The following is a 20,486-nucleotide window of genomic DNA, read 5'->3' as shown; positions in this document are numbered from 1 at the left end:
GTTAAAGGTGTGTCTATATATATATATATATATATATGTGTGTGTATATATGTATGTGTGAATGTTTGTATATATAAATATATATATGTGTGTGTTTGTATATAAAATACACACACCTATATAAAATGTTTTTTCGATGGAAGTGCAGGTATTTGCTAACTTTGGATGGGGAACGACATCTCTCCTGAATCCCCCCCTCCTCCTCCCATCGCTCCTTTGAGTTTAGTGCATACCAGATGACAGACTGAGCTCCGTTTGATCGTTTCCTTGACATTCAGCCAGGAGGCAGAGAGGCCCAGCATCCGAGTGTGCAGGGTCTGTGTGTGTGCGACGTACATACTGAATGCCTGAATAATAACAGATCTTCGGCGTTGCTAGGTTATTGCACCTTAAAGTGCTTTCGCTGAAGGATGTTAAAATCCGTGTGCCTTCAATAATTCTTATCACAATGGCTCCAGGGGGAGAATATCCTGCTTTTCATCATGGTGAGTTTAAATCTGAGTTACTATCGAACCATGACGGTTTGGATCTCCCAGCCTGAACTTTTAATCCCCCAAAAAATCTGAAGGCAGCCGCTACGAGCTGAGTGCAGAACATGTTTCCATAGTGGTTAAACTGTGCACTAAAATGTTTTTTTTTATTTTTATTTTGCAGCTTTTAGAAGTTTTGTTGTCATTCCCAGTGTATCTGCATGACATCCCCCTCACCCCCTTTGTAACCCTTTCCATCCCCGTTAACCCCGTCACCCTGTGCAATGTGCTGCTGTGTCCTCTGGCAGATATGGAGTTAAGTACAATTCTGAATGTGACATTGCACCTTCCTGTCTATGTACCCCTCTCAATCCCTGAGACCCTAACTTGTGATGTTTGGCGTTTAAAATCCACGGGTTAGGCTCTTGGGAGCTGTGAGGTGTGCGTGTGCTTCTGGAATGGAGAGCAGACTGGGATCAGGAGAGTCTGACGCTCTACGAGTAGGGGAGGCCTTGGGTTTAGGGAGCTCTGTGATTATTAACATAACCTTTGCCATCTGAAAATACCACCTGTCAACTTTTCCCCAACTTTTACCAACTTGTGATTTACTTCTGCGGAGCATAATTTATTTGTCTGGAAAAAAAAAATTGTGAAGGGGGAGATAACAAAAGCAGTGGGTGTAAAATATTCATGAGGAGCAGCAATACAATAGATCGAGCGCCTGGTGAGGACTTGTTACCTCCTTTTTTTTTTTTTTTTTTTATAATTCTTTCTTTGAGAGCAGAGCAGAGTACCCAGAGGCGTAGACTAAATCGCTCGGTACATTGCGGCCTGACCTCATAGTATCTCATCTGAATTCCCAGCATGCCTCATACCTGCCATTAAAGAATCAAACTGTTTTATTCAAAAAATTGCAAGAGAACAGAAAACCCGCATTTACTGCTCCCGTAATACTGCTGTGTATTCTGTCTGATAAATAAATCCACTCCATCTTCTCTGATTTTGTTCGTGGTTAAAATAGCCGCTATGCGCACCTCACACGAGACCGTAAGCATCAATCCAACACTGTGAGCTTTACAATGCGACAAAATGTCTTGATTTTATTAACAAAAAATAATAATATGCTTTGCTCCCAAAATCACTTCTTTATTGCAGGAAGAATAACCTAAAATGGCTGCCATCGCTACCCAGGTTACTGACGCTTCAGATAGACACTAAGGTTTTCTCAGAACAAGTGAGGGTTTCCGTAAGATGATCCGAATAATGTAAATGATGCTGGCTAATAACTTGCAACACCTATTTCCTTCTTATTAATAAAATTGATGGAGCGATTGTAGTACAAAGGTGGCGTTGTAACACATGTTAAGCAGCGCAATTTGTGTTGTCTTTTGCAGCCTTGAAACTTCAAACAAAAATGTACGCCTGTTTATACGTAATAAATGACCGTGTTCTGTTCTTCGGGAACATTTAATGTTGGTGGATGCACATGTAGAATAGAGGGGGAAGTTAGTCAGTAAAATTGGAATTGCTCTTTTTTTTTTTTTTTATACCAAATTGGAAAAACTTTACTATTTGATTCTAAAAATCCACAACTTCACATTACGTGAGTAAACATCAATATATTGAAGTAAAAGTAGCCAAAGTATCAGGAGCCAGTCTTTTAGTAAAGCTCCGAGGAGGAGGCTTGGAACCTTAACCTCTTGGTAAAGGCCTGGGATACAGTTTAGGAATGAATGATCTGCAGATATCAGTGACTTCTTTTTTTTTTTTTATCTAATTTTTATTTTTTGCATATTTGCACCTGGCAATGTGATAAGGTTTGAAATAATGCATGATGCTATTGTAATCTTCTTAAAGAGAAACTACATGTATAATACCCTGTTTATTAATCTAATATATTTAACAAATAATGTTTTTGTGAAAAATGAAATGTAGAAATTCATATGGGCATATTTAATTGGGGCGCCTCCATCTTAGCTCCCTGCCGCCAACCATTGCTGCAAGCTCTGTCCCTTACACCTGACAGTCCGCATAGAGAGAGGCGGAGAAACAGGAACAATTTTTCAATTTCTTGTCCTCTTTTGAAATTTGTGCCTTGGCTGTGCCAGGGCCGTACTGGATTGTGTTGTAATCTGTTTAATCTTCAATTTAAATGAAAACCACATCTCATAAAAAAAGAGTTGTAGGTGATTTTTGATGTTTTATAAAATTCATATAATTTCCAGAGAGAGGACTTTTCTTCGTTTTAAAGGTGAAAGGGCTTCATTTAGGTCCGTATTTGCATAATGACCGGGATCCATGTGTTTGCATTTCTATGATTTGGAATCCTGTATGGCTGGAGTCAAGCACTGTAATGGTTTTAATTGTATATTTTTTACTGTATTTTTTTTAAATGTTTTGTTTTTTAATTACAATGTTTGGGATGTGAAATAACATGATTTCATAATTCGTTACTTCCTAGTATGAATGATACATCGTTCTTTAGTTTATAGTTTGTTATATCACAATACAACATGGTTATTCACTAAACATTTTATCACATATTTTAATACAGAAGACAAAACGGAGGCTAAAATAGTCGGACTGGGACAATAACCGCATCAGAGAATGTTTCCAAAGCAGCTTTTTAAACTTAACTTTTGCCTTGGGATTTAATTTGCTGAAATGAGCGGTTTAGTGAGTTGAGCGGCGTTTGGCCTGGCCATTTGAAATTCTCTTTAATTAGTGCCTGTATAGCGTGACCAGGCAGGAGCCGTAGAGGAAAACTCCTCAATACTGATATGATGTAGATCTGATTTTGTAGTTATTAACACTCTAGCAATGTTAGTGCTGGTGTCCATGATCAGGACTTTCCTTCTTGAGCGAATTAATTAAATAAAGTTTGAAGTTGAAATTTATTTTCGAGTAACTCATTGTGCACAAAGTGTGTTGTGATATGTACTAACACTGCTTAGAGAAACAAAATAGTGACCATCAAACATAGAAGGGGGAACTAAAGGGAAGAGATGAGGAGGGGAAGAACAAATCTAAGATTAGGGAATGGGTAGAGAAAGGCATGCAGAAAAAAGCAATAGTGAGTGAGGTCTTAAGAGGAGAGAATAAGAATATGGTTTATCTGGTCAAATAACACCATCAAAAGCACACCAGATGTTGTGGGCTACGCCGCCCCTGTACTAGCATTATGGATGTAAGAGCACGAGGGTTGTAGTCCACAACATCTGGTGTGCCAAGGTTGGTTATCTGGGATGCCTAGGTGGGGAGCGATGCAGACACGGTCAGCCATTGTCGGCTGTCTAGGTGGAGAGCGATACAGACAGGGTCAGCCATTGCTGGCTGCCTAGGTGGGGAGCAATGCAGACATGGTCAGCCATTGTCGGCTGTCTAGGTAGGGAGCGGTGCAGACACGGTCAGCCATTGCCGGCTGCCTAGGTGGGGAGCGATGCAGACATGGTCAGCCATTGCCGGCTGCCTAGGTGGGGAGCTATGCAGACATGGTCAGCCATTGTCGGCTGTCTAGGTGGGGAGCGATGCAGACATGGTCAGCCATTGCCGGCTGCCTCGGTGGGGGGGCGATGCAGACACGCTCAGCCATTGCCGGCTGCCTAGGTGGGGAGCTATGCAGACATGGTCAGCCATTGTCGGCTGTCTAGGTGGGGAGCGATGCAGACATGGTCAGCCATTGCCGGCTGCCTCGGTGGGGAGCTATGCAGACATGGTCAGCCATTGCCGGCTGCCTAGGTGGGGAGCGATGCAGACATGGTCAGCCATTGTCGGCTGTCTAGGTGGAGAGCAATGCAGACATGGTCAGCCATTGTCGGCTGTCTAGGTAGGGAGCGATGCAGACACGGTCAGCCATTGTCGGCTGTCTAGGTGGGGAGCGATGCAGACACGGTCAGCCATTGTCGGCTGTCTAGGTGGGGAGCGATGCAGACATGGTCAGCCATTGCCGGCTGCCTAGGTGGGGAGCGATGCAGACACGGTCAGCCATTGCCGGCTGCCTAGGTGGGGAGCGATGCAGACATGGTCAGCTACTGCCGGCTGCCTAGGTGGGGGGCGATGCAGACACGGTCAACCATTGTCGGCTGTCTAGGTGGGGAGCGATGCAGACACGGTCAGCCATTGCCGGCTGCCTAGGTGGGGGGCGATGCAGACACGGTCAGCCATTGCCTGCTGCCTAGGTGGGGAGAGATGCAGACACGGTCAGCCATTGCCTGCTGCCTAGGTGGGGAGAGATGCAGACACGGTCAGCCATTGCCGGCTGTCTAGGTGGGGATCGATGCAGACACGGTCAGCCAATGCCTGCTGTCTAGGTGAGGAGCGATGCAGACATGGTCAGCCATTGCCGGTTGCCTAGGTGGGGAGCGATGCAGACACAGTCAGCCATTGCCGGCTGTCTAGGTGGGGATCGATGCAGACACGGTCAGCCAATGCCTGCTGTCTAGGTGAGGAGCAATGCAGACACAGTCAGTAGTCCAGAGAGTGAGTAGAATTATGTAATTTTTCTGCGTGTTTTTATTTTATTTTTTTAGGCTTCTTACAGGTTTCTTAAAAATAACTCCAGGAAAGTAACCCAAGGCTGTGGGACACGGGTGCCAAATCGGGACTGTCACCTGATTGGGAGGCACTTTGACGTTATGGAATTTTGAGTTGTTTTTGCTGGGCTAATGTTTTGGACAGTTTAGGGATAAATAAATGGTAAATGAATTACATGCGTAAAAGTATACATTTTCTAAAGTGGACATCTCTGAGCAATTCACATAAGAATTTTAACCACCTACCCACTTACATTATGATGTATGTAATCAGGGAAAAGGAGAGTGGAAATGAAATGACATCAGTGAGTCACACAGAAAAGTTGGAAAATGCTTAAATTTGAAACTATGTTTCCAAAGATCCCGCATTCACACTAAGCATTTATTTTTATCTTCATTGTTTACATGTTTGGAAGGCTGAACTTGATGGACACACGTCTCTATGTAACATGCTCATACTGTGCCATGTTCGTATTCTCCATACTTTACCGGTATGGTAGTTAAACCGCCTAGTATTTGTAAATGATATGCACAGAAAAAGAAGAAATGAAAATCTACTTGGCTATATCTAATATTTTCCATAATATATATATTTTTTTTTAAATCGCCCATAGTGAATGTATTGTCTGTAATAATCATTCGGTGAAGGTGATCTAGTCATACAGTGTTATAGTCACTGCTTCATCTCACTGAAGTGGTTATAGTGTCCGAAGTCCCCTGGTGCTGTCCTTCCATCAATGTTAACTTGTTTTAATGCTACATGAGTCACCAGGAGCCGATCCCCTCTGTTCTGCTAGTACTAATGTTGAAGCACTAGCCTGACCAGCAATTGGCGGCTGTGACTGTCTGAGAGTGTCAGCTGATCACTTTCAGCACAAGTGAACTAATTCAATGAGATGAAATGGTTATAGTGCCTACACCGTACCTTTTGATGAAGTGATGCGCTGACAATGGATCCATAACACTGTATTGCCAATTACAGCAATGTTTACACAGCCATAATTCAGCCCCTTAAAACTGTCTCTCATGCCTGTGTCCGTTTTACGCAGCTTGGGCTGTTTACTGGACTGCGCATGCTCAGAATCCGGTGACGTGAATCACTAAACATGTATAAACCGAGAGTCGCTACATTGTGGCTGTTATCACTTTATAAAACACTTCCAATCATCTTATGACATGAGCGGAACTGTTCATTGGGGATAAACTAATAGTCCAATAAATGTTTCCCGAGCCAAGATTCTGGGGTAAGAATGAGGCACTCCCTGTGTGGGGCTGCAGGCAGTCCTACTAAACAGTGATTACACATTTTTTTTCCTTTACTTTTTAATGGATTATCTTTATAAAGACACGGCTTGAGCATGTTACAGGTTTGATTAGAAAAAATAAAAAAATCCTGTATTGTAACTGATACTGAGAGTTAATTATTGATTTGTCATTTTGATTGCACGGAGACATTTAAGTCAATTTCTTGGTCCAGGGGCCTTTTCTGCCCATCTTTCCAATTTTTATTCATAGATAGTTCAACCTTTACGCAGTCGAACGCTTGGAAGGAGAGTTACTAATAGAACCATTTGGGAACATGTATCGGACGTGATGTGTTTAGCTGAGTTTCTGGAAAAGTCCTGTGATAATACTACGTGCTATCTTTTTGGTATAAATCCTGCTCTGTCTGGATATTTACTGTATTGATTGGACGGAGCCTGAAGGTGTCTGTGTCCCAGTAACAGTGACCTGCAGCTGCTTTGTATGTCTGGCGCTGTCACTTTATTTGCTGTCACTGTTTCCATGGGGAATGGATCGCAGACCTTGCTTGTCTGCGCACTAACAATTGCTGATGCACCAGTCGCGTTTTTTTTTTTATTCCGTTTCTCTGTATGGGAAAAATTCTTTATTTGGATTTAATATAATATTCGTATTCTCTATCATTATAACATTGAGTACATTTGCACCTAGGTAGCAGATTGTGACAATTCATTATTGCTTTTTTTTTCTCTTGCAGTTTATAATTCCATTCTTCAACAAAAAAATATTGAAAAACTGTATAGAGCGAGATTCAGTCGATTCCCCAATCTCTCTCATTTCCTTGTTTTGTGTTTTGCAATAGGTTGCATCCCCTTAATTTAAAATAATAAAATAGTAATTTATGCTTTTGACACATGTATCAGTGTAATTCCCTTATAAGCAGATTTGTACTTTACCTCGATCACAAGGTCCCCTTGAGGCAAATTATGAAATATAATCTTTGCATTATGCTATGTATTTTTTTACCAAAATTAGCAGTTGTATAAACCAATGGTATACTATAGGCATCAAAACAACTTCATCTTAATGTAGCAGTTTTAGTTTGTAGATCAGATGTGTCCAACTTGCAGCCCTGTACTGCTTGTAATGTGGTCCAGTTGCCGTCCGGGCAGCCTGGCAGTGAGGGTGGCAGGGAACCAATTACATACTGTGCTCTTTCTGCACAGCTCCTTCGCATGCCCTGCAGTGAGTTGGCGGCTGGGTATGATGTCATTCCAGCATTGGCATCACTACGCAGCAACCACTAGCCACCAGGGAGAGCATCCTCTCCAGCCCTCCCTAAGGTTCCTAATTTCTAAATGTGATTTTTGTGTGTGTATGCCAGTGATTGTGTGTATGTGATTGATTGTGTATGTCTGTGATTATATGTGTATGTATGGGATTGTATGTGTATACCTGTAATTATACATTTGATTGTTTTGGATTGAGTGTCTCAGGCATTACCCGGTTGTGTGAAAGGTGTTTTAAGAAAGAAAGAAATAAAAAAAAAAACACCTTAGACATAACTGGGTAATCCCTAAATCCTGCACTGTTAGAGATACTTGAGGACTGGGTTAGAAACCACTGGTCAAGAAGGTGATTAACAAAGCTGCAATTCTAAATTAAACCGACTGTACAATAAAGTAACCTAGACTATCTAGGTTACTTTTCAGGAAGTGTTTGGGAAGGCTGTGTAAGTCACATGCAGGGAGGTGTAAAAACAGGCTGTAAAAACAGTGATTTAACTCCTAAAGTGTCCACACTGTGCAAAGTGTCCACACTGTGCAGCACAGACGTTCAGCGTCTCCACACTGTCCATGGAGATGCTGAATGCTCGATATAAAGATTCAGTGCATCTCAGAGAAGATGCTGATTGGCTCAGTGCAGGGTTATAGCCTCCCAATGTTTCTCCACTGGATTGGCCGAGATCATCTAGTTTAATGATCTCAGCCAAGGTGGCGGAGCAAGCTGCCAGAAGACCCGCATGGCGCTAGGTTAAGGTAAGTAAAATCACCTTTTAAACAGGGGACAAGAGAGGCCGGTCACCTGAACAGCTATTTAGACCTATAGTGTCGGGAATACATGTTTGTATTCCTGACCTTATAGTGTTCCTTTAAATAAATAAAAAGCTGTGGTTATATCAAAATAACACAAAAAGAAAATATTTTAAATATACATTTCTTTTCTTTTGTTTTAGTAATAAAACTGTACTAGACCATATATACATAGAGTTCCCTTTTTCTGCCTTATCTACAATGCACCAAAATAATCAATTTTTCACACTTTCTGTTTTGTTTTTTTTTGCAATTTTTGCTCCTAAAGATTTTCCTGGGAAGCTAACAGAAGTTGTAGTGCTGCTCCTACTAGTTTGTTGTATAGCTGCATTCATTTTTTGCTTTGAAGCATTTTGCAGCCACTCATACTCGGGGCAGCAGCAGCAGCACAGTTTGTCTCACAAGAATGGTGATGTCACTTAGTGAGTGCGGGGTCTTTTAATTGCATCGGTGTAATCTGTGCAGTTAGATCGGGGGTTTCCATGAAGTACAGATAGGCATGGTGCGTGGAGTGTCCTTTTTAACCCCTTAAGGACACATGACATGTGTGACATGTCATGATTCCCTTTTATTCCAGAAGTTTGGTCCTTAAGGGGTTAAACAACACATTCACAATTTTCTATTTGCATGACAGACACTCTATGAATTTCCATATTCTGGGCTGAATGTCTGGGTGCCCCAGTCTTTGTTCATTGTCGCCTGCGCCCAGCGAGCGGTGGGGAGAAGTGGCTGCTAATTGTGGGGTTCACCATGAGCTCATATTAGTTTGAGCAGGCGCGACATGTATTGAAAACACCAGCAATGCACCTGGATTCTCAAGCGGGGGATATTTGCTTAATTAGCAGGAATTCAAGGACCAGCTAAGGAATTTCCATTGAGTAAGTTCATGCAGAAGGCAATTACCGCAGGACGATGGAAATCCAGCGCAGTTTGAATGCTGTTGTTTATGAAACTTTTCATCTTGACAAGTAAATCTCGTTATTATGATTTCTTTCTCGGCTCGGTTCGGTGCCCAAACAATGCTGTCTTTCACTAATTGTAGAGATGGTAGGAATATGTTATTTTCTCAGAGCTTGAATATGGTTAATTTAACCTGAAAATCACTTTTAGCTCATTCAAATCTCAAATAAAATCTGAGGTTTTCAGACTGTCTGTTATTGTGTGTATATTGTGCAGGGTATATAATATATACTTCTAGATACACTCAATGGATTGAAATAAATGTTCCGGTATTCTGCTATATTCAGAGATAAATGTTCTGGTACTCTGCTATATTCAGAGATAAATGTTCTCGTGCTCTCCTGTTACTAGGGTAAAAATTATATTGCTTGCTCTCTCTCCTATACTGGGAATAACAGTTCTTGTACAATACAATATTGGTAGGAATAAATATTCTGGGACTGTACTTTAGGGGGAATAAAGGTTCTGGCCCTCTCCTATACTGGGGGAATAAAGGTTCAGGTATTCTCCTATACTGGGGAAAAACATGTTACAGTCTTCTCCTATACTGGGGGAATAAAGGTTCTGGTCCTCTCCTATACTGGGTAAATAAAGGTTCTGGTCCTCTCCTAAATAAAGGTTCTGGTCCTCTCCTATACTGAGGGAATAAAGGTTCCGATCCTCTCCTATACTGGGGGAATAAAGGTTCCGATCCTCTCCTATACTGAGGGAATAAAGGTTCCGGTACTCTCCTATACTGGGGGAATAAAGATTCTGGTCCTCTCCTATACTGGGGGAATAAAAGTTAAGATCCTCTCCTATACTGGGGGAATAAAGGTTCAGGTCCTCTCCTATACTGGGGGAATAAAGGTTCCGATCCTCTCCTATACTGGGGGAATAAAGGTTCCGATCCTCTCCTATACTGAGGGAATAAAGGTTCTGGTCCTCTCCTATACTGTGGGAATAAAGGTTCCGGTACTTTCCTATACTGGGGGAATAAAGGTTCTGGTCCTCTCCTATACTGGGGGAATGAAGGTTCCGATTCTCTCCTATACTGGGGGAATAAAGGTTCCGATCCTCTCCTATACTGGGGGAATAAAGGTTCCGATCCTCTCCTATACTGGGGGAATGAAGGTTCCGATCCTCTCCTATACTGGGGGAATAAAGGTTCCGATCCTCTCCTATACTGGGTGAATAAAGGTTCTGGTTCTCTCCTATACTGGGGGAATTAAGGTTCTGATCCTCTCCTATACTGGGTGAATAAAGGTTCCGGTCCTCTCCTATACTGGGGGAATAAAGGTTCTGATCCTCTCCTATACTGGGTGAATAAAGGTTCCGATCCTCTCCTATACTGGGGGAAATAAAGGTTCCGATCCTCTCCTATACTGGGTGAATAAAGGTTCCGGTCCTCTCCTATACTGGGTGAATAAAGGTTCTGATCCTCTCCTATACTGGGGGAATAAAGGTTCCGGTACTCTCCTATACTGGGGGAATAAAGGTTCCGGTATTCCCCTATAGTGGGGAAATAAAGGTTCCGTCCTCTCCTATACTGGGTGAATAAAGGTTTTGGTCCTCTCCTATACTGGGGGAATAAAGGTTTTGGTCCTCTCCTATACTGGGGGAATAAAGTTTCAGGTCCTCTCCTATACTGGGGGAATAAAGGTTCCGGTCCTCTCCTATACTGGGGGAATAAAGTTTCAGGTCCTCTCCTATACTGGGGGAATAAAGGTTCCGGTCCTCTCCTATACTGGGGGAATAAAGGTTCCGGTCCTCTCCTATACTGGGGGAATAAAGGTTCCGGTCCTCTCCTATACTGGGGGAATAAAGGTTCCGGTCCTCTCCTATACTGGGGGAATAAAGGTTTTGGTCCTCTCCTATACTGGGGGAATAAAGGTTCTGATCCTCTCCTATACTGGGGGAATAAAGGTTCCGGTCCTCTCCTGCATTGGGGGAATAAAGGTTCAGGTCCTCTCCTATACTGGGGAAATAAAGGTTCCGGTACTCTCCTATACTGGGGGAATAAAGGTTCCAGTCCTCTTCTATACTGGGGGAATAAAGGTTCAGGTCCGGTCCTATACTGGGGAAATAAAGGTTCCGGTATTCCCCTATACTGGGGGAATAAAGGTTCTGGTCCTCTCCTGTACTGGGGGAATAAAGGTTCTGGTCCTCTCCTATACTGGGGGAATAAAGGTTCTGATCCTCTCCTATACTGGGGGAATAAAGGTTCTGGTATTCTCCTATACTGGGGGAATAAAGGTTCCGGTATTCTCCTATACTGGGGGAATAAACGTTCCGGTATTCTCCTATACTGGGGGAATAAAGGTTCCGGTATTATCCTATACTGGGGGGGATAAAGGTTCCGGTATTCTCCCATACTGGGGGGGATAAAGGTTCCGGTATTCTCCTATACTGGGAGAATAAAGGTTCCGGTATTCTCCTATACTGGGGGGAATAAAGGTTCTGGTATTCTCCTATACTGGGGGAATAAAGGTTCCGGTATTCTCCTATACTGGGGAGATAAAGGTTCCAATACTCTATGTGCAGCTAGGATTTGTCACAACAATTTCATTTGTATTCTCATAATTTTTTTTTTTAAATAAAAATCCGAAGAACATTATGCAATTATTGGGACAGAGCTAAGAGAATGCATCTGAAATATTGTGAAATATTGATGTATTACAATAAATGTACCTTAATAGATCAAGCTTTCCAGATATGTTTAATTTATTGTTTTATTAAATCCCATTTTACTAAAGGCATGACAGTGGATCGAGCCTCTAACTCTAATCCAAGTTCTAATCCTGAGCTGCATCCTATTTTATACAGCATCAAGGTCTATTATTAGGTTATTAGATTTATTAGGGATTGCCGATTCATCGATAGTCACATAAAATACAATTTGTTGGGGTTTGTCTGCCAAACACTGATCTGTAGGAGATTAACAACCAAATTGGATAATTTGGGCTAAAATAGCTGATTTCGAAAAATTCCCCGTCTCAGCTTGGATAATTGTAATTATATTCTAGAAATTCATTTTTTCCATTCGCTGTAACTTGCTGTTTAGTGAATACGACTCCGTGTTGTATTCCCTATTCTGCAGCTTCATGGCTCTCCTTTCTCTGAGCGCGTTGGTGCAGCTCGCTAACATGAATACCATAATTGCTGCCTGCTTCAATCTGTGCGAGTCTAGACTGCGAGAAGAGCTTCAGCCATGAAGGATAGTGTGTTATAGCAGGTCGACTCGTGTCCTGAGTGCGTCCTTCCCAACACCTAACATTCTAAGGCGAAAAGCAGAATAAATGGGGGGAGCCAACAAGCATTTATCATCCAAGATTGATGTAGATAGTGTATAAAGCAGAGCATTGCACCCCTCCCCTCCCCTCCCCCTTCTCATTGCTGAGTTCATCGAGGACAGCACTGCGTTCAATATTCCCCGAAGCAGAAACGCTCCAAGCAGCTCACAAACCTGTTGGCATTTAACAAAAGCTCAAGAAAGCAGGATCTCTATATAGAAATCCTTTGTGAACCTTTCTCGGCTAAAACACTGTTTTTTAAATCTTTGATTTTTTTTTTAATTTATGGTTTCTGATTGTTTCACAGTTTAATTTTTATTTATCATGAGATGTTTTTTTCTGCAATGTATTTCAAGGATTTCTTCCGTTTAACAGATTGGTATTTAATAAAAATCTTATATACACTAAAACAAACCAGTTAGGCCCTCCTACTAAAGTATGCGATTACCCCACCGGTAATCACTGGTGTCCAGTTAAATTATATATATATATATATATAATACATATTACATATATTGTTCAACACTAGACGGTCTTAACCCAAATATCCCATCACTCCTTTTACATGGCAAACCTCTGACCGCTACTAAATTCATATTATACATCATATTTTCATCAGACTCGGTCTTGACCCCTCTGCCTTTTCTGACCACTCCTTCAGAATTGGGGCCACTTCCGCGCCATCAAGCTACGAGGTCACTGCTCATATAATTAAGAGGTTAGGACGCTGGAAATCAGCATCAAATACCAGTTATATACCACAGCCAGAACAGGAATTGAGATTAGCGTTTAAAGGTTTAGCTTTGTAACATGTATGTAATAAAGGTTATTTGTATACATCAACTTTTAGCCCTCTTTTATTACAGGCCTACCCCATATGTCGGTTCCGGCACACCACAACCGACTGGTGCTTACTTCTAATTGTATTATTATTGGAATTTCTTATTATAACGGCTTATGTCCCCGACTACAAATACATAAATATATATATAGTATGTATTATGGGAAAATATTGCTAGCGATCTCATAAACCATGTGAGCAAAGATTGCGCCTAAATCCCTCCAAGATGTCATTATTGTCAGTAAAACCACAGATATATAATCTCTATCACATCATGGTCTACCTGAGAATTCACACAGATCCTCTCTGTACAGTCTGGGGCACATACTGTCCTACTCTGCCCAATATTAGTGAGAGTTGCTCCTGAGCAGCATTTGTAATGACTGAAATAGTCCTGGGCTTACAACTGCCACAAATCTTAGACAGCACTGGGGCTACAGTACCCTAATCAATAACTCCTGTTCTATCACACTACAATAAATACCCACACTACACTACACTATAATCATTAACCCCTACACTACCATTATACTATAGCCAGTGGCGTACTAAGGGGGGGGCGGGGGGGGCGGCCCGCCCCGGGTGCCACTGACTAGGGGGGTGCCATGACTTCCAGTGTCATGTGTCACCCCCCATCATTACGCTGCGCACAGCCGCAGCACCTTTGCGGCCAAACACCGGCGGGACTTCCTTCTTTATGAGGAGGAGGGGGAGGAGCGTTGCGGGCCGCGGCGTCGCGCAACGTGATGACGACGTGCGCAACGCCGTCAGTCCGCCTTCACGGATCTTCAGCGGAAGGATCCATTTCCGGGCGGTGAGGCACCCAGTGGTCGGATTCGGCGGGCAAGCAAGGCATCATCAAAATGTAAGTATAAAGTAGTTATTTTATGTCTGGGGCTGAATTAATTAAAGGGGGGGTGTATTAATTAGACGGGGGGTGGATTCATTAAAGGGGGGGTGTATTAATTAGGGGGGGGGTGGATTCATTAAAGGGGGGGTATATTAATTAGAGGGGGGTGGATTAATTAAAGGGGGGGTGTATTAATTAGAGGGGGGTGTATTAATTAGAGGGGGTGGATTAATTAGAGGGGTGTATTAATTAGAGGGGGTGGATTAATTAGAGGGGGTGGATTAATTAGAACGGGTGGATTAATTATAGGGGGGTGTATTAATTAGAGGGGGTGGATTAATTAGAGGGGGCTGAATAAATTAAAGGGGGTGTATTAATTAGAGGGGGTGGATTCATTAAAGGGGGGTGTATTAATTAGAGGGGGGTGGATTCATTAAAGGGGGGTGTATTAATTAGAGGGGGGTGTATTAATTAGAGGGGGTGGATTAATTAGAGGGGTGTATTAATTAGAGGGGGGTGTATTAATTAGAGGGGGTGTATTAATTAGAGGGGGCTGAATTAATTAAAGGGGGTGTATTAATTAGAGGGGGTGGATTCATTAAAGGGGGGTGTATTAATTAGAGGGGGGTGTATTAATTAGAGGGGGGTGTATTAATTAGAGGGGGGTGTATTAATTAGAGGGGGTGGATTAATTAGAGGGGGGTGGATTAATTAGAGGGGGTGGATTAATTAAAGAGGGGTTGTGTATTAATTAAAGGGGATGTGGATTAATTAAAGGGGGTGCAGCACGGGGGAAGTTTATTTAGAGGGGGTATGTTTAATTAAAGGGGGGTGCAGGTTGTTTTTTTTATTAAGGGGGTTGCAGTATTTTATTTATTAAGGGAGGATGTGCACTGCAGATTTTTGTTTTTTATTAAGGGGGGGGCATGTTTTTTGTTAGGGGGTTGTGAAAGTTTTTGTTTTTTATTAAGGGGGTGTGCAGGGTTTTTATTAAGGGTTTGCATGATTTTTTTAATTAAGGTGGGTTGTGCAGGTTTTTGGTTTTTTTAAAGGGGTGTGCAGCTTTTTTTTTTAATTAAGGGGGATGTGCAGGGTTTTTTATGTGTAGGGAGTGTATGAAATTTATGTGATCGGGGTGCAGGGTTTTTATGTGTACGGAGTGTATGAAATTTATGTGATTAGTGTGCAGGGTTTTTATATGAAGGGCGAAGGGCAGGGGTTTTCTAGAAGGGGCGAGACCAGGGGCTTTGTAGAAAGGGGCAGGGAAGGAGTTTTCTAGAAGTTTCTCACCAGCCCCTTTCTACAAAAGCACTTGTCTTCCCCCTTCTACAAAAATATCGCATTTATACAAAACCCCTGCCCTGGCCCCCTTCTACAAAACCTCTGCCCTGGCCCCCTTCTACAAAACCTCTGCCCTAGCCGCTACATCTTTTGAACTCAAATCCCTTTCCTATGCTATTTCTAAGGATCCGCTCAATAAAGTGGTATGGGTGCCAGGTCCCTCTAGTTTTAACCCTGCAGCTGAAAACATATGTTTCACTGAGGGTTAATCCAGCCTCTAGTGGCTGTCTCACTGACAGCCGCTAGAGGCGCTTCCGCAATTCTCACTGTGAAACTTACCGTGAGAAGACGCTGGACGTCCATAGGAAAGCATTGAGTAATGCTTTCCTATGGGCAGTTTGAATGCACTTGCCGCGCATGCGCATTCGGATCTAACGTCGGCAGGGGGAGGGAGGGAGCCCGACGTTGGAGAAAGGTAAGTGGCTGAATGGGTTTTAAGGGGTGACCTCTTCTCCCCCGCCGATGTCAGCTCCCGAGTGGAGCCGAATGCACATGCGCGGCAAGAGGTGCGCGCACATTCAAACAGTCAATAGGAAAGCAAAAAATTGTGGGTGTTTTCTTACATTTTTATTATGGGGGGGGGGGGGTGCCACACTCAGGGTCCGCCCCGGGTGCCAAATGCTCTAGGTACGCCCCTGACTATAGCCAATCATTAACCCCTACACTACAACTATACTATAGCCAATCATTTAATGGGCCAAGCTGTGTACTGCAAAATATACAGAATATAAATATAATGTAAATATTCTGTATCTTTTTTGCAGTACCCTGATAGGCGCCTTTTCCCATCATTTGGTTCATAGATCAAGTCAGAAGACTAATAACAAAGGAGCTGTAAAAACGTAAATCTTCGCTCTTCCCTGCTCCCAACATGGCGGCTAAATCTAGGAAGGAAAACCCAATGCGCAAACTGAGGATCTGCAAGCTATGCCTGAACATCTGTGTTGGTGAGAGTGGTGACAGACTGACCCGGGCAGCCAAAGTGCAGCTCACCGGTCAGACTCCTGTTTTCTCCAAAGCACGTTACACTGTCAGGTCCTTTGGTATCAGGAGGTATGAAAAGATTGCTGTTTATTGCACAGTGCGTGGAGCCAAAGCTGAGTAGGTCAGAGAACACAAATTGAGGAAAAATAACTTCTCTGACACCGGGAACTTTGGGTTTGGAATCCAGGAGCACATTGATCTTCAATATGACCCAATCATTGGAATCTATGGATTGGACTTCTATGTGGTCTTGGGGCGGCCTGGGTTCAGCATTGCTGATAAGAAGTGGCTTCATTGGCACAAAGCACAGAATTGGGAAAGAGGAGGCAATGCTTTGGTTTCGGCAAAAGCACAGTGGAACCATACTCTCTGGAAAGTGAGCTGCTTCTGTCTTCAAAACTCAATACAAATTTCTGATAAAAAAAAGTAAATCTATAGTTAATAATTATGAAATCATATTTATTTTTTATTAATTCCTTTTTTCCCACTATTGATCACTTCTCACCTGATTTGGGAATAAAATCACCATTTAGTATCTGTTCCCTATCATGAATCATGAACCACACAAAACTGTTAGTGTATTGTCTGTTTTGTTTTTGTTTTGTGATTTGCCTGCCCACGTGGTGTTTTGGATTTATGGAATTCGGAAGGACCGCCGATATCACCCTAAATTCAGACGAATCACAATTCATTTAATACGGAATGCACAAGTCAATCTTCCAGTATTGGAAGAGAAGTACCTGCTCGAAATTGAAACTTCTAAAGTCATTTAGACAGCAACAAGGAAGTGGCAGGACATTATCAGTCAATATTTATTCTCTTTAACAAATTTATGGATTAGCCCTATAGGCACACATGTAGATTTGGTGTAAACAATTATAACATGACTACACATGCACACACCTGATATGGTGACATCTATGTAAGCAATAAATGGTGCTAAAGCCCGTATCCTTGCATAAATGGAAGTTGAAAGAGGAGGAGAATAAAAACACAGTTTAACACAAGGAGAGGCAAACTGGCATTTTTCCATTTTACCATAACTGCAGAGCATGTGACGAGCAGTCTGCGCGGTCTGCGAGTAGAGATGTATATAAAGATAGTGCATGCTAAGTAGTAATTAGAGAGGTTCCACTTACGATGGTGGGTCAAAAAAATTGGCACCACCTCACTGGTGGAACAACACCTTATTGGACACTCCAGGAGTGTCCTGGGGCTTAACCCCTTCAGATCAGAATGAAAACAAAAGAGATAATACTCGAAGAGGCTGGAATGAACCAGACTAGTCGAGTATATTCCTGGAGAGAAAATCGATAGATAAATCAATGAATAAATGAATAAATAGTTAAATAAATAAATAAATAAGTAGATCTATATACAGAATAACTACCTTATACTCTGAAATAGGATAGGTAGATGCACCAACACACAGTGTTATCTAGCCTTAATGGCTCACCTCCATTAGTTCCCTAGTTACCTAATATCCTAATCACTCTCACAATTGCTACTGGATACTGACTTTAATCGGCAATTTAGCATGGTCAAGTCCAGTAGATTAGAGTGTGGACCATAGGTAATTTGTCAGATAGCTGACCCGGGTATTCAAGAGAGGTCACTAAAGAGTCTAATATATGGATAAATGCCGGGTGGCTATTAGTCGATGCCAGTACAAACCGAGCCTAATATATTACGGCTACGGGTAACTGGTTAGATCAAACATACGCCCAAATACAGCATTTGCAGTGGCATATAACTACACCTATATCTAGTAGCTATTATGCTAAATTACTAGCCTCTGTGTAGTTATCATAGCTATAGAGTGGTTAAACATGCTTGAAAAATTCTTGCCATACACCCCAGAGGAGATACCTGGGTAGACTCCAATATACAAAAGTGACCAGACAAAGAAAGGAGGTGAAAGAGATAATTAGATTAAAGTGCCTCCATGTGCAGAACCATACTTAGAATGTTGGTTACGTTTATTGACGAAGGTGCAAGACAGCACCGAAACGCGCGTCGGGCTCTTTGGGCTCTTTTCTCACGCACACATTTTGTTTCACCCGTAGCTATCTATCACCATGTGCAGGTAACCAACATTCTAAGTATGGTTCTGCACATGGAGGCACTTTAATCTAATTATCTCTTTCACCTCCTTTCTTTGTCTGGTCACTTTTGTATATTTGAGTCTGCCCAGGTATCTCCTCTGGGGTGTATGGCAAGAATTTTTCAAGCATGTTTAACCACTCTATAGCTATGATAACTACACAGAGGCTAGTAATTTAGCATAATAGCTACTAGATATAGGTGTAGTTATATGCCACTGCAAATGCTGTATTTGGGCGTATGTTTGATCTAACCAGTTACCCGTAGCCGTAATATATTAGGCTCGGTTTGTACTGGCATCGACTAATAGCCACCCGGCATTTATCCATATATTAGACTCTTTAGTGACCTCTCTTGAATACCCGGGTCAGCTATCTGACAAATTACCTATGGTCCACACTCTAATCTACTGGACTTGACCATGCTAAATTGCCGATTAAAGTCAGTATCCAGTAGCAATTGTGAGAGTGATTAGGATATTAGGTAACTAGGGAACTAATGGAGGTGAGCCATTAAGGCTAGATAACACTGTGTGTTGGTGCATCTACCTATCCTATTTCAGAGTATAAGGTAGTTATTCTGTATATAGATCTACTTATTTATTTATTTATTTAACTATTTATTCATTTATTCATTGATTTATCTATCGATTTTCTCTCCAGGAATATACTCGACTAGTCTGGTTCATTCCAGCCTCTTCGAGTATTATCTCTTTTGTTTTCATTCTGCATGCTAAGTAGGCTGCTTAATAAATACATGTTTATTGCCAAACAACATTATTTAATGAAATTATATTTTAAGAATCTGTTTATCTGCTTGTTTCCCAACACCACCAGCCCATAACATAGACTTCTCGCCATTGAGTTACCAGTGCCACCAGCCCATAACATAGACTTCTCACCATCGAGTTCCTAACGCCACCAGCCCATAACATAGACTTCTCACCATCGAGTTCCCAACGCCACCAGCCCATAACATAGACTTCTCACCATCGAGTTCCTAACGCCACCAGCCCATAACATAGACTTCTCACCATCGAGTTCTCAATGCCACCAGTCCATAACATAGACTTCCCACCATCAAGTTCCCAACACCACCAGCGCATAACATAGACTTCTCACCATCGAGTTACCAATGCCACCAGCCCATACATAGACTTCTCACCATCGAGTTACCAATGCCACCAGCCCAAAACATAGACTTCTCGCCATCGAGTTACCAATGCCACCAGCCCCGAACATAGACCTCACCATCAACTTCCCAATGTCACCAGCCCATAACATAGACTTCTCGCCATCGAGTTACCAATGCCACCAGCCCATAAGATAGACTTCTCACCATTGAGTTCCCAACACCACCAGCCCATAACATAGACTTCTCACCATCGAGTTATCAACGCCACCAGTCCATAACATAGACTTCTCACTATCAAGTTCCCAACGCCACCAGCCCATAACATAGACTTCTCGCCATCGAGTTCCCAACACCACCAGCGCATAACATAGACTTCTCACCATCGAGTTACCAATGCCACCAGCCTATAACATAGACTTCTCGCCATCGAGTTACCAATGCCACCAGCCCATAACATAGACTTCTCGCCATCGAGTTACCAATGCCACCAGCCCCGAACATAGACCTCACCATCAAGTTCCCAATGTCACCAGCCCATAACATAGACTTCTCGCCATCGAGTTACCAATGCCACCAGCCCATAACATCGACTTCTCACCATCAAGTTCCCAACGCCACCAGCCCATAACATAGACTTCTCACCATCAAGTTCCCAACGCCAGCA

At 42.4% G+C, this 20,486-nt stretch overlaps 1 pseudogene; it reads left to right on the top strand.

Annotated features, from left to right (window-relative positions):
- Positions 1 to 16,429: 16,429 nt before the first annotated feature.
- LOC134577301 (large ribosomal subunit protein uL5-like) lies at positions 16,430 to 16,965 on the top strand (annotated as a pseudogene).
- The last annotated feature ends 3,521 nt before the right edge of the window (positions 16,966 to 20,486 follow it).

Source organism: Pelobates fuscus, chromosome 11 (assembly GCF_036172605.1).
Source record: "Pelobates fuscus isolate aPelFus1 chromosome 11, aPelFus1.pri, whole genome shotgun sequence".
Taxonomy (NCBI): Eukaryota; Metazoa; Chordata; class Amphibia; order Anura; family Pelobatidae; genus Pelobates; species Pelobates fuscus.
The sequence above is the reverse complement of the archived record's forward strand: the minus strand, read 5'-3'. Positions and strand labels throughout refer to the sequence as shown.